This window comes from Lathamus discolor, chromosome 4 (assembly GCF_037157495.1).
Source record: "Lathamus discolor isolate bLatDis1 chromosome 4, bLatDis1.hap1, whole genome shotgun sequence".
In the NCBI taxonomy this organism is placed as follows: Eukaryota; Metazoa; Chordata; class Aves; order Psittaciformes; family Psittacidae; genus Lathamus; species Lathamus discolor.
In genome coordinates, this window is record NC_088887.1 from 51,770,421 (window position 1) to 51,785,728 (window position 15,308).

The 15,308-nt window shown below is 38.5% G+C and overlaps 2 long non-coding RNA genes across 4 annotated transcripts in view; both read left to right on the top strand.

Annotated features, from left to right (window-relative positions):
- Positions 1 to 427: 427 nt before the first annotated feature.
- Positions 428 to 8,315, top strand: LOC136012662 (uncharacterized). The gene is made up of 3 exons (XR_010611880.1): positions 428 to 527; positions 5,915 to 5,965; positions 6,985 to 8,315. It is a non-coding gene; the product is annotated as an uncharacterized LOC136012662 (long non-coding RNA).
- A 475-nt stretch (positions 8,316 to 8,790) lies between these two features.
- The window catches only part of LOC136012663 (uncharacterized), a 33,185-nt gene continuing 26,667 nt past the window's right edge, over positions 8,791 to 15,308 (top strand). For all 3 annotated transcript variants that reach the window (XR_010611883.1, XR_010611882.1, XR_010611881.1), the window contains exons 1-2: positions 8,791 to 8,892; positions 9,012 to 9,091. This is a non-coding gene — a long non-coding RNA (uncharacterized LOC136012663). The remainder of the gene's footprint in view (positions 8,893 to 9,011; positions 9,092 to 15,308) is intronic.

Sequence of the window (15,308 nt, forward strand, 5' to 3'; positions counted from 1 at the left end):
AAATAAGCCTCAAAGAGTGTCTGTAATTAAACATATTTTTCCTTTTTTTTTTTTTTCCCTTATAGTCTGCAAATTTTGTATGTAATGCCATTTGTCCCTTGCTATATTTTGGAGTGTCTAAAGCTTCAATTTCTTCTTCTTCATGTAAGGTCTAGATGAAGTCTAGATATCTGTTTGCTTGTTCTGGCACACCTGAACACACACACAGTGGGCCAGGTCTTGACATGGTTAGGTGTGTTCAACAACAAGAGCAGAAAATTAAGCTTCAGGTTCATCCAAACACTGCTGTATGACCCAAGTCACACAGAGCTCTGTTTGCTGAGCTTTGGTTCAGGTTTCCATAATCATTTGCTTAATAAGTTTGTCCTTGGGGTTAATTAAGTTATCCAGCCTGTGAGAAATCATGGGGAGCTCTGAGCATGGAGGACAAGGTCCATCTTGGAGCTTTCACAGATATAAGCTGCTGCTTCTTCCTTCCTGCAGGGATGTTGAACTTGCACTGAAACATCTGGGAATCGTGCACAATGGTAGGAGACAGAATGGCTTTTCTCTAAAATCTTTTCATTGTTTCCAGTTTGGCTGCTCAAAGTGGTGAAGAGAAGGAAGAACTGTGGTAGTGACTTTCAGGGGATTTGTATAAGAGTCAGAGATATTTTGCCTTTATGTTACAAATCCTGAAAATCTACAGGGAAAAATATCAGTGCAGGCTTTGACTAACAGTTCCTTCTGTCTTGAAGGGCATTATTGCCCCTCACAGCAGAGGAACCATGTTACACTAATCAGAACCACAACACGCAAGCATTTCCTTTCTCTGAGCAAGACAAAAATGCAAGAGACATCTTTTTTAGCATCCTGGCAGTTGTACTGCCAGCTTCCTAAGTGAAAGCAAAACAAACTCCTGGGGCCAATTCTTTCAGAGCATCACCAATTTTCTACAACAACCTCAAATTCAGAACTTAAGTAATGCTTAGAATGATGCAACAGAAGCTACACATCAGTTATCTTCCGCTTTCTATAGCATCCTTGCTGTGCATACTTGTACTATGCAAAGTCCAGCTGAGTCTTTGCTGTTCTAACTACCATGAAAATAGATGGATGGATGGATGGATTGATAGATTGATAGATGATAGATAGATATACAGACAGACAGACAGACAGACAAGTCTCTGCTGCATGCAGATTATATCAAAGGCTGGGCTACTTTAAAACTAAATTGTCTTTACTTATAGAATGCCACAGGGAGGGAATAAGACAGCAAACATGGTCATACAGAAACCTGAAATAATCCAGCTGAAACATGGTATGTTACAGACCATTTACAGCAGTAAAAATATTTAAATTTTTACCTTTAAAAACTCTCATATCCTTAAGTTTAATTTGGGCAAAAACTTTCAGATAAAGGTTTAAAAGGAGAAGTTTTCGAATGGTATTTTAGAACAGCTCGTAATAAAAAATAATTTACATGTAACTTTGTTTCTAATGTGCTTTTATTACTGTATTTCTGTTCTGCTTTTATTACTGGGCAGTAGCAGATTCTTCAGATTTCTGTAAAATTGGAGCAGTCTTGCCTGGCATCAATAAATTCTTTTGTTCTTTTAATAGAGAAATTCAGCAGTAGCTAACATCTTCAGAACATGGTTAGTTTTTTCCCGTAGGATGTGCATACTCATGATGGTGCTGGAAGTGGTGTAAGAAATACATGCTATCTTTGCATGGCAGTCAAACCTCTGAAATGACATAGTTCATATCTCAGTCACAGGTGAGTGTGCTAGGTATAATGAAAACAGCCTCAGGATTTATAACAAAGTGAAAGATCAACCAGAAAATGTTAATGATTAAAAAGCATTTGTTCTTTAACTCTACTCTGATATCAAGAATGCTTAAAAATCTCCAGAGAGTTTGCTTTTGCTAAGGTTTTATTGCCCCATAAGCAGATTGGTCTTTATTCCATACAGATTTCTCAAATTGACCAAACTTTTCAGGGATTAATGAGACCTAAATAACTTCTGACTTGCTTGAGGATTACTCACAAGCAAGCTGCCTCCCTTTATGCCAGGCTGACACTGGCTAGATATAATGCCAGAGTGAAAACAAGACATATGGTTAGTTGCCTGACAATGGAGAAGTGCTGGGGAAAAGGATGACCCACCTGTGAGAGCCAGAAGGAAGCCTGCTGGGATCTTAAGGGCCTGTGCCCTCAAGTGCTTTACGTTTAATTCCTGTTCCTCATACTTACCTGCCTAAGAGAGTGTCAGAAATTGTCACTCACCAGTTTTAGAAAAAACCTTTGACTTTAAACATTCTGGGTTTTATTAATATTATTAGAGTACCTTAAACAATTTAAAGCATTCATCAACTGACTATGGCTAAAATTTGCTCAACAGTTTCAATAGGAAAATATTAATTGCATTGAAGTGCAGTCCATTTTGAGCAAAAGTTGTGACTATTTTAACACACAGCATATGTGACTGTTGCTCCCACTCGGTCCTTGAGCTCCTTGCAAGTTCAAGTAGCTGCAAAATTAGTGTGTACAGTCACTGTCACCTATGTGAGTTCCACGCTTGTATCTGCTCTGTTACAGCATACCAGCCTGTGGAGGAAGGAGTGCTGAAAACAATAGCCAAAGTTCATGCCAAAAATACTTTTGATAGAAAGTGATTTTTTGAAGTGTTAAGCTGGCTTTGAAGCCTGTGGTTTGATTTTTTCTTTTTAATTATTTTTTAAGAGCGTTCTGCTAGAAATAGCACTTGAGGAAAAAATACCTTTAGTTAAGCCACTCTCCCCTTAGAGCTATGAGTGAGTTCAGTTCTTTGACTTAATAAGTGCTACTCTTAATCACTTTTTGTTTTTGTAAACTAGCCTGGAAAAGGAGGGGGAATGAAGGGAGGATCATTGTTTGCTTCTGAGCCCTAGTGTCTGCTAGAAATTATAACTGTTTGTTTCACAACAGGGTGTGAATTACTTGGTTGCAGTCAACCATTGTTTGGAAATAAATTTTGGAATGTTTCCTTTATGAAAGGTTTTTATTTGGTTAGGACCCATGATTCTATTTCTTTCAGCTGTTCACATGTTCTGTCGCTACAGTATTGCTTTTATAGCAGTGGGTTCAACTAATAACCAGACATGTTTCAAACTAAGTCTTGGATCATAGTGAAAATCTAACTCCTGAAAGCTGTATTAAACCAGGATTTCATACATTGTGCATTTTGCTAACAGTGGTCCTGGGATTTAACTTTTAATAGAAATCTTCCATTATTTCCTGGAAATAATTAAATAAAAGGTGGTCCTAAATTTTTGCAAGTGTGGTGAACACATTTTCAAATGTGATGATTGGGATTGAACTGTTTTGAATCTTTTTAATATGTTGGAAGACAGCAGTTGTTTTTTCCATTTTGTCTGACCATACATGAATAGCTACATAAAATGGATCAGAGTTCATTAGTGCTGGATCATCTGGGAGACTAAGGCTAACTTTTGGCAGAAAGCAGGGTTTTCTTTTAATAGTGTTGATTAGAACTGGATCACTTCCAGATGGATCAGTTTAATCCAAATATTGCCACCACCACCCCCAATTTGTCAGAGGGAGGAATGTGCCTGTGGGAAGGATATACAGGTGGTTGAAGTGGTGCAAGCTTGAGAGTGGGAGTACCTTTCTCACACAGTGCCAAGATTTGAAGGACCAAGCTGAACACCAAAATTCAGACTTAGGCTTCTGGCTTAATGTTATGGTGCTGGGTACCCAGAACCTACTGCTAATAGGACTGTATTTGTGATATAGTAAGCACTTTTGAAGACAAACTTTGACTTTGTGACTTAATGAATTTTGGCATTCTGGAAAACTAGGATCATGGATGGAAACTAAACTTTCCCAACCATGTAACTGGTTTTGATACAAATTTTGATGCTTCAGCTTCCTAAAAAAATATCACTGCTGGTTTGCAGGAATTTCCTTACCTTATTTCCTTCCAGATCTACTTTATTTACTTACTTGCAAGCGAGCAGATCACCTCAGAAGAAAAATCTGGGAAGTGGTGATATGTGGCTTTCGTGTTACAGCTGCCATCTTTCATTGCGTCCATTATGTGGAGACATATAGACATGGCTTGGAAAAGATCTCCTGAATCCTCCTAGCCCAACCCATTGCTAACCTAGATGGCCATATAATCTACATGGGAGAAATTTGTCTTTAGAGACTTGAGTTCTAGTCCCACTACTCTTTCTGAAAGGCTGCTCCACAGCCTTGTTTTGTAGATGATTACAGGCCTTTCTCCAATTATATGTGAGCATTCTCAGACAGAACTGACCTTGCAATTGGTTTGCAGCATTTGTAGCATCTCACACCTGTGAAGAAGAGGCTATTTTTCTGACCTGAAAGCTCTTTATACCCTTTAGATTCAGTATAAATGCCTGCTTCAGACAAGTGCAACTGCAAAATGGCATCTAGATTCACTTTCTTCTTTCACCATTTTTCAGCCTGCTGCTTTCTTTATTCTTCCTATAAAAAATAAAAGGAGTTGGGGCTGAAGTATGCCAGGAGGCTATTCCTGTAGAAGAGTTTGGTTTTTTTCCCCTTGATGTTTCTTATTTTGAAATTATTCATCTTTGGTTTCTTTTTCATTATGTTTTTCCTCAGGTTTATCTTTTGTCCTTGTTTTGGAAGGTAAGTGTAGATGTTTGTGTCTGCAGTTTCAGTAAAGGTTATAGTAGACTACTGGAGCACCACAGTAAGAGACCACAGTACTTCATCCTTTGTTTATATGCTGCTTTGCAAACTGGAAGTCTTGCTCTCCTTCCTCTCACCTTTCCACACTCTCAAGCAGAGCAGATGAATCAGGAATAAGTGGGATTGTTGCATTCCTCTGACTAGTCTATTATTTTAACTACACTGAGTAGTTCCTTTAGCAAATATTGTCCCGTTTTTGCTGCAAGTCATTCTATTAAACCTATCGTGAAATTCAGCGCAGAACGCAAACCTAGGTAGTTCTGGTATCCTATACGTTCCTTGGGCACTTGACTCATCTGTCAGGGCTCCTGTGTGTTCTGCAGTACCATGGCTTACTTTCCCTTTGGCTGCCTTCTCCACTCAGTTGCCCAAGGTGATTGTTTTCTCTCCAAAGGAATCCTCCTCTATAGTATTTTGCATCTCCCCTATGTGATTTTATTTTATTACTTTGCTTCGTAGTCCGATGCATGTGAGATGTCCAGAGGCTAAACAGAAGAGTGTCATGTGTCTCTTTTCCTTCCTCCTGTGATGATAATCTCTAATAGAGGGAATTTTAGTTGCTGCTACTGTGACAGTGCAGGACAAATGGCTTCTTGTTAGAAATGAAATTGGATTCAGAGTTTATAGTTGTACTTCCAGTTTTTATTTAAGGGAAACCCTTTAAAAATAACTTCTATTCTGTAGGAAAAAGTCATTCTCACTAATACTTTGTTTTCTGATCCTGGCACATTTTACATTGTGTGTAATTTGGGACTGTTTACATATACATAGAATTGCCAGGACTCAATTGAAAATGATATTTTAGCAGCATGGAGAGAACTGGCAGGCATCAGATACTACAAATCTTACATATACAGTGTTTCTCAGTTTTCTTCCAAACATTGTTTTGCTGCCTGATGATACTGCATTTTTATACCAATAACCACTGTGAAATAAATATAGTTTTGCTTATGCCTGTGGGTTTTGGTGAGTGTATATTTGATAGGTGTTTTTTTCTGAAAGACCTGATTCTGTTACTTTTGAAGTCAGTTGGAATTTCACATTTTGTGCCCAAATATACAGCATGCTTACCTTGTCAGCGAGCTACTCTCTGCTGAACCAAGGTACTTTTTTTTTCCTTCTCAATTGGATGTTATCTATTCCAATTTTCTCTGACACTGTAACATAAATTGATTTTTTTTTTTTCTTCAGAGTTCTTCTGGATGCAGTTTAAAATGAAATTGGAAGTTGATCCCGTCAGTGGTAAGAAAAGCAGAGCTAATCGACATTGTGCATAACCAGCTACTCAGCTGCTATCCTGCTTCCTTGCCAGGCTTTGGGATGCCTCAGGGTCTATCAGATTGGAGTTTAATGTCTTCTTTTTTTTCTTTCCTCCTGTTTATCATCATTTAGCAAAGTAATTCTTACCAGATACCTAAAGCAGTGGAGGAAGGAACCATCAGCTGACAATGGTCCCATGATTTTCCTGCGTAAATACAGATGACAGCGTTCTTAAGGCCAAATTAATTGGGATCATTTCCTGCTGGTGTCCCTGGGGTAAAATGGAGCTGGGTGTGCTCTGAAATCATTCACTTCCAAACACCCACTCCCCGCAGGCAATAGTTGGGAAGAAAGGGAGCTGGTTTAATGGGCACTGGAGCTATTTCTCATCAGGAGGCAAACTTAAACAGCAAGATTTTGGAATGAAGTGTGTGTTATTTGGACTGCCCAAAGTTGTTAAACAAGGGAGAAAAACAGCTAATTGCACCTCCCCCATTTTTTGTATGATGGGATCAGTTTTCAGAGAAGAGAATGGATGTGAGTGCCCTACACTGTAGTCACTGGATATATGCACTGACAGGACCCCCAGAATTTCAGTCTCTCTGGATGTTCAGAGGTAGAGGTGAGAAGGAAGGCTCATCTCAACGAACAGTAGTAGTGTCTTAATTTTCATAGCCTCTCTTTCATAAAGACAAAATTCAGGTATATCCAGTTTGTAAATTAGGGCATCAACACTTGATATCTACATGTAGGTGTCCCCATGTGAGCACAGTGTGCTCAACAGAGATTAGAGAACTGCTCAGGAGAGCAACTATAGCTCCACACTTTCAGATGAGATGGTTTGAGCATGGTGGGGTGGACCTGAAACTCCCAGCTTACATGGGAACACCTTCATATAATCAAATGTAGATGAATTCAGCTGAATCTTTTTTTTTTTTTTTTTTTTTTTGCGTCTGTTTCCTTGTTTGGTTTGGTTTATTGTTTTTTTTTTTTTCATTTAGGACAGCAACACTTTTATTCTCCCTTCAGAAGTCGAAAAGGACCCCAACAATGCCACAGGGGATAGCAAATCCTTGCAGCAGCTTGTTTAAAAGGCAGAGGTACTGCTCACCTGCTTCTTGCCATCCTGGCAAAGGCAGATGGACTCGTCATGTTCCTTGAAGAACTTGGGCTACTGGTGTAAACTGGTGGTAGCGTTGGAAGAAGAGCAAAGTCACCAGCTGCTTCCAAAGCCAAAGCTTAGCAGAAGGGTAGCTGATGCCATCTCTCCAAAGAGGCTGACATCTATACACCTCTACGAAGATAAGCTGCTTCCTGTGTTTCTAATTATTCAGAAGTAACTGCCTTTAATAGTATTCTTTCTAAAGTAAGATTTAATCTGGAAAAAAACCCTGTCATCTCTACTGCTGATGTTAACGAACATGCAGGTTTTGGCTCAGGGCTGGTGTTGGGCAAGTGAGATGAACTGAGTCAGTATCTGTAACAGTGAAATGAATCCAGTAACATTTAGATCAGATGTTTTCCCCCTCACTCCCCTTTGCATTCAGGCCATGTTTCACCAGTGTACTGTACTTGGCACCTGAATAAACACTTGCAAATATTTATAATTCCCCACCTTCTCATAGGGGGCTTTCTGAGATCTTTCCCACAACTCTCCCATATAAAACAGTTGAATCCCTCTTCTTTCTTAATATAAACATGGAGGTAATGTGCCCCTTGTCAGAGCAGACATCTGTTATGTATATAGTAGTTATTCTGTAGCTCACAGATTAATCATTGTGCTCCATCTCGGTTTGCATTGCAATCTGCAAATTACAATGATTCCTGGAAGAGACAGAAAACAGGTTTGTTCTTTGTATTATTAATAAACCCTAAATCACTCCCATATTCATAACTCCCATTTTATGTTATTTGTTTCATTCTTCAGATGACAAATATTGGCTGCTAAAGACACTTTACTAAGATGGGGTTTGCTAATTGCCATGGTTGAAGCTTGAATTGAACATTAATTAACTATTTCTGCAAACAGCTCATCACAGCAAAACCTTCTGCACTTGTGTAAATCTGTATTTAACATCCCATGACAAATGCATGCCTTTCAACAACTGGTTTGCAGCTCTTGACAAATGTTTCTATTTCATTCTGTAAGTTATGAGTTCAGTCACTGCATCAAAAATAGCTATGGCTTAGATTTGCATTAAGATGAATTACTCTTGAAGTGCAGTTCCAGTCTTTTGGGAATCAGCATGCTTTCTCTAAAATGAGGCTCTTCCTCCCATTTTTCCTGAATGTATATGTTTTTATATAACAAGGGAATAAAAAATATCCAAGAGGGCACTGCAATAATTCATATGTGGAGGGGGGGTGTGTGTGTGATGCAGTTCAGGAATTTGTTCCAAACCAGTGTGTCTCTCTCTGTGCTTTTTTTGGATTGGGTTTACAGTTTCCATAATTAAAAAAATAATCATTTGCACTTGGGATCCATTCTTGCATTGCCACCCTCCAAAGCCTTTTGGTATGGAGAGCTTGGGGGAATGCAGGGTAAGCTCTTTTGTGACCGCCTTTATCATCAATTTTATTCTTTAGGGTGGAAATTTGGTGTTCCAAATACAATTCTAAACAGATCTATTTTAGCCAATGGCATTACGTTGATGACAAACCACCAGAATGAAGAGTTGATCTGGTCCCTTAGTCTTCCTCCTTTCTCCGAGCAAAGGACAGTGCTCTTGCAAAACGCAGGTGTAAGCAGCAGGGATCCTCACAGTTTATAACCATTCTCTCTGGGTGCTCTGAAAAGTGAGCTGGCTCCTGCAGTTGCTTGGAGCATGCGACAGGGGCTGCTTCTCTACGGCTTAGCATATTGTGCAGTCTCCTACTATACATGAGGTTTTGAGTTTCCATACTTTTAGGCAAGTGGTTCCTTCTGCAAATATTTGAAATCTAAGCTAGAAGTTGTGGTGAGCACTCCACCCAACTTCTGGTATGCAGCTAAACAATATAACCTATTTTGATGTTGAATAAATGCTAGGAGGACAATACATCCATCTAGCAGAAGTGTGAAAAGACTGAAAATGAAATTACAGCTACCCATGAAATCAAATGTTATGGGTGAGTTCTTTATTTGCTTTTCACATCACAGCTTTTTTTAAAGTCTTGACTTTAGAACAAAGAAACTTAGTCTGGAAATAAGAATTCAAACATGTTCTCCAGGAGATAGCTCTAGAGTATTCCTTTTAATATATATATGTATATATATATGTATGCTTTTTATTTTTTTATATATGCTTTTGTTTGACAATTATTTTCCCTTTGCATTTGGTTTGCATTACAGTATGTGCTTAAGCAATTGTTCTTGGAGAAGAGTTGTGTAAATATATATCAATTTAATCTATTTGTGCTAATAGAAAGTATTCTTCATGATTTTCTTGGTCCTTTTGAGCCTATGCTGTGTACATGCAGTCTACTTTACACTTTCCAGTATTATCCACGGTTTATCTTCATTAGCCTCAGGTTTTGCAATTTTTCTCCTTCATATGGCTTGAATTTTGTGCAAAGCCTGGGACTGCTTACATTGGGAATAGTCTGGAATTCAGGAGAGGCAGAGTTGCTTTTCTTCTCTATGATTCTGAGTCTTTATGGCTCCAGGCAAGTCCTTTAGCGCCTCCGAGTCCTCCTGCATTTTTGTCTTGTTAGAATCTGAGAGTGAGCTCTCCAGAGACTCTGGCTTTGTGCCCACAGGGTGACTTGAGAAATCCATCTGTGAATGTCTAGGTGCCACCATTGTTCCCAAAAGGTGTATGCCTTCAACCAGAAGTGTTCATCAAAAATATGAGGATATATTTTTAGTGTTTTTTAATGACCTGCTAAATCCATCTACAGGTTTGTTGTATGGCCACAAATTATTTTGCTACTACACAGATGGAAAGATGCATCTCCCCTCCAGGAATGGGGTCCCACATAGACTTCAGGGGAATGTGTATGCTTCTTTTCACTTGTCTGTGCTTGTTTGTGTTTGTTTGTAAGTAACCTTGCAGGAACTCTGACTACTCTTATAGATGGAAGAAACTACAGCCAGCACAATTTGCCTTGGGGTCCTCAGAGTGGCAGGGTTGGGTTGATCAGCACTCTCTTAATTAGCTTGATCAAATGGGTCTTTAACTATAAGATCATGCTGCCCACTTCCTGAAACAACTTTGCAATTGGTTGTTAATCCTGTGGATTACACCTCCATTATCACTGGGCTGTTTAGCCCAACAGCTGTAACCTTATGTGTTAGGCTGGCTGAAGCCAATGACTGGTTCCTCTGCTGTGCTCAGCTCTGGTGTGATGAAAAGATGGGTGAGGTTGGCTACTCCTGTTCATGCTCTGAAATTATGCATCAGATCATTAGGTAAGATTTTTGGTGCTGTTGCTTGGCTGTCTGATGGCAGAGAAGGCTACCTTGAATGTGCAGTGGTTTGTAAACACAGGCTGGCAGGTGTATTCAGTTAAAGTCTAATTCCAGGCTTGTGGCTTACCCTTGAAAGGCTTTCTTCCATCTAGCAGCAGCAGCAGCACTAAATTCTCATCCAGACTGAAGCTTCGTCAGTTGTCTGTCTTGCAGGTACTTGTTTTCTGAAGCACTGAAACATGAGTTTCATTGACTTCTGTGTCATGGGAACCTCAGTAAAAGTAAATGGCTGGAGGAGAGCTTGCTTTTCTAGCATTTCCAGGCATGGCAATGAGACAAGCTTATGAAAGAAAACTTCACCCTGGCCTATTAAACATTAAGATGCTGTTGCAGCCATTGGCTCAGGAAGTCCTAGATTATGCAGTGCCAGGAACTGGTAGAATATACAAGGGAAATACCTCTGTCTGCTTTCTCTTGTCTTTTACTCTGTTCCAAAATATTCACTACTTCGAAATCAGCTTCTGAATTAAATGGTCTTCAGTGTGGCCCTGTAGAGCTGGACTCCTTAACTTCTTAAAGTGTTTCTCATATTTGAAAGCATTGTGTGGTCTCCACAGAAAGTTGGCAAGGGACCCAAATCACAAGCTTGACAAAATATATGCATTGTATGACATTGTGTGAGTGTTTTAGTAATCTCTAGTGGACCAAAAGAGCAATCCAGACTGGGTGGAGGCAGTCAGCCAGAAGGACTGACTAAGGAGAGTAGGAGAGAGTCTTTAAACACATAAACTGACCAGTCCCATCAGTGTTCTTGTTTAGGTCACGTGTTCTTGGGTAGCTGTGTGCAAACTGGGGGCTGAAGAAATCCTGCTGAATAGTCAGAAAAATGGAGCTGAATAGATTGTCAGGGAACACTGGAATCAGCAGGAAAATCTGAGTCCAGAATATAGGAGGCTGCTGGGGAGGTAGGGAACTCTCTAAATTTGGGGTCCTAGGACCTACAGCAAGGAGAGGCTAGATAGGGATTCTTGCAGAGTGAAGCTGAAACAGCCAGGTATGAGCTTCCTTAAGTATGGCTGGGGAACTTTGAGGTATTATTTGATTTACTGATTTATCTTCCCCTTCTGAGCTTGTACCTAAACACCTTTAAATCTTGTGAAGGAGACAGTCCTGCTTAAAATGGCTATGCGTTTGTTATTAAACCTGGGTTGAAGTGAGTCAAGGTGGTGCTTGTGAGCAAGCTTAGCACACACTGTCTCCATGTTGGAAAATCAGAGTAAAGAGTAAAGAAGTGTATAGGTAATAGGGTTTGCTAAAGTAATACAGGGCTTATAGTCTGCTTCCACTAAATAAAAGATATGGGCTCAGTTCTGACATGCTCCTTTTTCCTTCAAGAAAGAGAAGTAGTGGGGGGACTCCAAGACCATCCTGAAGTAAAGAGTCTTTCACTGAGGAGAAGAGGTGCCATTAGCATCTTGCAGAATCCAGAATCTATATGAAGGCAGCACTTCTTATGGATTCTGGATTATTCTGTGCCTTAAGATACAGCACAAGTAACAACTATAGGGCAAATAACTTTATTTCTTGACCATCCTTACGTATAATAAGGTGCAGAATTGTATTCTTAACCAACAGCAAGCTAGAAATATGCTAAAATGGGATGATCTGACCAGAGAAGAATGGCAACAACAGCAGTAGAATGATTTTAACTAATTATAGAGGTAAAAAAGAAACCTGAAAGTAATGCAAGGTTTCATCCTACTTTTTGGCTCTGAGGCAGAATTCGTCCTCCTTCACTTCCATCATTTGAGGAGCTGTAGGCCTCACTGATCAACCAGCAATAATTCATGGTTGTCAGAATGGTTCAAATTGATTGTTAATTAATAAAAACAACAATTTGGCATTATAATCCTATTTATTATTCTTTGCTGTTATTTTTTAAATTTAAAATCCCACATAGTTGTTAATCTTGGCAACAGTTTAATCTTTTGAGTGTGCAGTGTACACTCCAGCACTACACTGCAGCGTGTACTTAGTTTTAACACTTAGTAATATATTGTGGTAATAAAAGGAAGATTTTCAATAATATCACTTCACATACTGAATAGTCCAGTTGAATGCATGGGCATGAATTGTTGAGTAAGTTACCACTAAGTGTGAGTAGCAGTCAGTGGCAGACTCTGCCTCTTGAGATACTGAGCATTTTTGTTAAGTAGCTGGTATTACTGAATGCTTGACAGTTCCACTGTATGATAGTCTTCATGAATTTCCTGCCTTTGAAATTCCAAATGGGCCACTTCAATCTCCACAGAGACATTAATTTTACATATGCTTTCTTTTCCCCTTAGAGCTGTATTTTTTAATTAACACTAAATAAATAATCTTTACAAACTGTTATAAACAATAGCCATGAAATCCAGTGGGTAACTGGTTTGAACCTCAGCTGTCCATTTCCTTTTTACATCACTGGAAGCAACCTTGTCTGTGCTTTGTCGGGTATGACCTCTTCCGCCCATCCCCTCTTCTCACATACACCCCTCTCCTCTCATTCAGATCACCCTGATTCCAGCTGAATAGCAGTCTATTAGGTCCCAGTATTTCAAAGCATACAGTAATTTCCCATCAACATCAAAGCAAATTACTCTGGTTTAGTTTACTTTAGAAAAGGAAGCATTCCTTTATTTCCCCACTGGAACCCGTTCATCCTTGCTAAGTGCTGCTGCAGATATTGTTCCCTCCTTTCAACTTCCTTTTTTAAGTTTGTTTCCTTGAGAGTTGTGAATTTCAGTCTGGCAGTTTTATTCGTTGTTTTAAAGGAATATATTATGTCATTGCAGCTTCCACTTTTGTGCTTTTCTAATGTAATCGGAATAATTTGGCTGCACACAAAATGGTTTTACAAATTAGCTTTGAAAAATTGGAAGGGCCATGACAGAGCAAACAAATATATTTATCATATTTTGAAGCACTAAGCTCTTGCTTTCATATCAAAACATATAGCTTCCGGAACACTCATCTCAGAGCTTTAAATTAGTCTCTGGTTTTGTATGCTTCAGTTGAATTTCTTCAGGGCAAATTTCTCCTTTCGTACATTTCTAGACATGAATTCACAGACAGACTTCAAATGCCGGTAACTAATATGGGAAGTGTATATTTGGAATTTTTTGTAGAAGGAAAAAAGTCACAAAAATATTATATGAAAATATATCTCTTTTAAGACTTGAGTTAAAAGTTGAGCTCTCTACAAATTGATAAAATTTATTCCCAAGATTTCTAGATAATTCTTAAAATAGGAGAGAAAAAAGTGATAAATTTGAAGAACAATTGTCAAATTCTTTAGAAAAAAATGAAAATTGAAAAAAAAAATAACTTCCTTCATGCAATTTTGCATTTTCATCCTTTTTTTTTTTTTTCCCCTCTATTCAAAATCGTGCTTTCAAAACTTCCTTAACTGTGTTTCTTCTCTGAAGAGATTTAATGCTGTAAAATGGCTGATGACTTGATGTTAATCATCATCATCATCATCATTTGTTAACCCCAGTTTCATAGTCATTAACCTCTAATTGTGAAAGCTACCCAACCTGACTGGAAACTCACTCAAATTACCCTCTTTCATGGCCTGATACTAATGTGGTAGATACTGATGCAAAATGTGAGTTCAAAGTACAGGTTTAGATGTAAATTGATAATTTCCAAAGGTTAGGTCATTGATGTTTTCTAAGGAGCAGGAGGGAATTTGGACTTGCTTTAACTACAGGTGAGGACTTACTCGACCTATGGTCTTGGCTTGGGCCTATACCCAGCAAAGATGGGAATGAGAGACCTTGAAATGTACCTTTAATCCACTTCTTCAAAAATTTATGAAAAAAACTAATTGATGTGTGTTTCTGTGTTTGGGCTGAAGAGCTTATAACAGATTTCTGTGTAGATTTGTCTTTGGTGTTTTAAGTCAGTTTTATCTCCCAGATCCTTTCAATAAAATCTAAGTGCAAGAGTATTCACTGTGGTTTTGCTTATACTCTGTTTTAATAAACAACAATGTAAAGCTGGGAAGTGACAGCGAAACAGTTGGTTTGTTCTTTTCTTCATAGCTGATTTTACAGGCTGAAAATAAAAGCTATGCAGAAAGAATTTAAGATTCCAGCTTGGTTCTCCTTTATTTTGTTTTGTTTTCAGTGTGTATGACCAGTTAATTATTTTTAAAGGTAAATATAGGTTTGGCAGCTTCTCTTTCATTTATTAGCCAAATTTTCCAATATAAATAGGCTATCTACTGCATTTAAGAATTAGAAAAATTAATAATAAAGTATTTATTTCTTGCCATCATTATTTTGAAATAAAATCTCAAAGTAACAAGTTTTCAGGTAATTAGTAAAAAAAAAAAAAAAAGATAAAGTTTTTAGCCAGGAATAATATAATGCATGGCTAAAACTGAAATCACAGTTCAGCTAGGTTTATCGGCAAGTAGCGGCTCAAGCAGTGTGAGGAAGGACACATAGGAAGCCCTTGCAAAGCTCTTTGCAGATAATAACCATTTTTTTTCAAATTTATAACGAAATAGTCTGATTTGGGTAGTATTGATCTTGTCAACGAATAATATTTATTGAATTTCAGTGTGAAAGGCAAACAACACTGGAATTCTAATTTATTTTTTTACTATTACTGCTAGAAGAGTTGAAGTGCTTACAGAGGACAGCAGGAACTGTTGGGATTTCTTCGTGTAACTATTACATGATTTGGGATACACCTTTTAATTTCTGCTCCAGAAGAAAAGACTAGAAAATCTAGTCTAGTGGGAGCTAACAAGGTGTAGAGCAAATCATCCCTTGTCACTCTGTGTCTCTGTCCCTTCCTTCTGCCACTGTCACTCTCTCTCAGTTGGATGAGATCATGGCTTATGTACCAGCTTGCAACCCAAGCTCAGGAAAGATGACT